The sequence below is a fragment of the Nelusetta ayraudi genome, unplaced genomic scaffold (genome assembly GCF_046127955.1).
Source record: "Nelusetta ayraudi isolate G7.1 ecotype Tasmania unplaced genomic scaffold, CSIRO-AGI_Nayr_v1 ptg000084l, whole genome shotgun sequence".
Taxonomy (NCBI): domain Eukaryota; kingdom Metazoa; phylum Chordata; class Actinopteri; order Tetraodontiformes; family Monacanthidae; genus Nelusetta; species Nelusetta ayraudi.
In genome coordinates, this window is record NW_027466134.1 from 5,211,778 (window position 1) to 5,212,500 (window position 723).

Consider the following 723-nt stretch of genomic DNA (forward strand, 5'->3'; position numbering starts at 1 on the left):
CTCCAATTCTCAAGCCCGAGTTGAGTCCAGCGGAACAGTTCTGCATCATTTGTTATCTTAAAATAAAAAAAAACTACAGACAAGTCAGAAAACAGCAACTTGGAGAAACCTCTGCAATCTGGCTGAAAGGTTTTGATGCTCTCATGAGGAGGTTTTTCACATGTGTCCATATAGACGTATGTCGCAAAACTCTCATGGAAACACTTTTTCACATACACAAAATCACGGCTTATAATTACAGTTTATGCAACTGTACTTTGTCAAAATTTTAGAAATATGGCTTTTATTTTTTGCGAAAAACTGTGAGGGAAACGCAGCTAGCGATGCCCAATGCTGCAGGGACCAGGGTCAGTCTAAGACTGGGGTTGTGAGTGTCAATACGAAATAAAATTAAAAAACAATTAGGTACGTATGGAAATTTGGGAATGAGGATCGACCCTAAATCAGTGACAGTGCAGTACCAAAAATAAAGCAGAGTAACTGAGGACAAAGAAGGCGTCACTGCAGAGTTTTCAGAGTAAGAGGCACTGACCACTATCTCATTAAATCAAACCTGAGTGTTAAGAATGCAAACATGCCAAAGCAAAATCCCCATTGAAATTATATCAGCATAATTCATGTTCATTCAGATTGTCTCAGCACGTTGCTGTATATGCAGACGACTGTCTTCACTTTGAAGACAAACACTTACTGGGAATTTTAAATTCAAAATAAATGAATGAA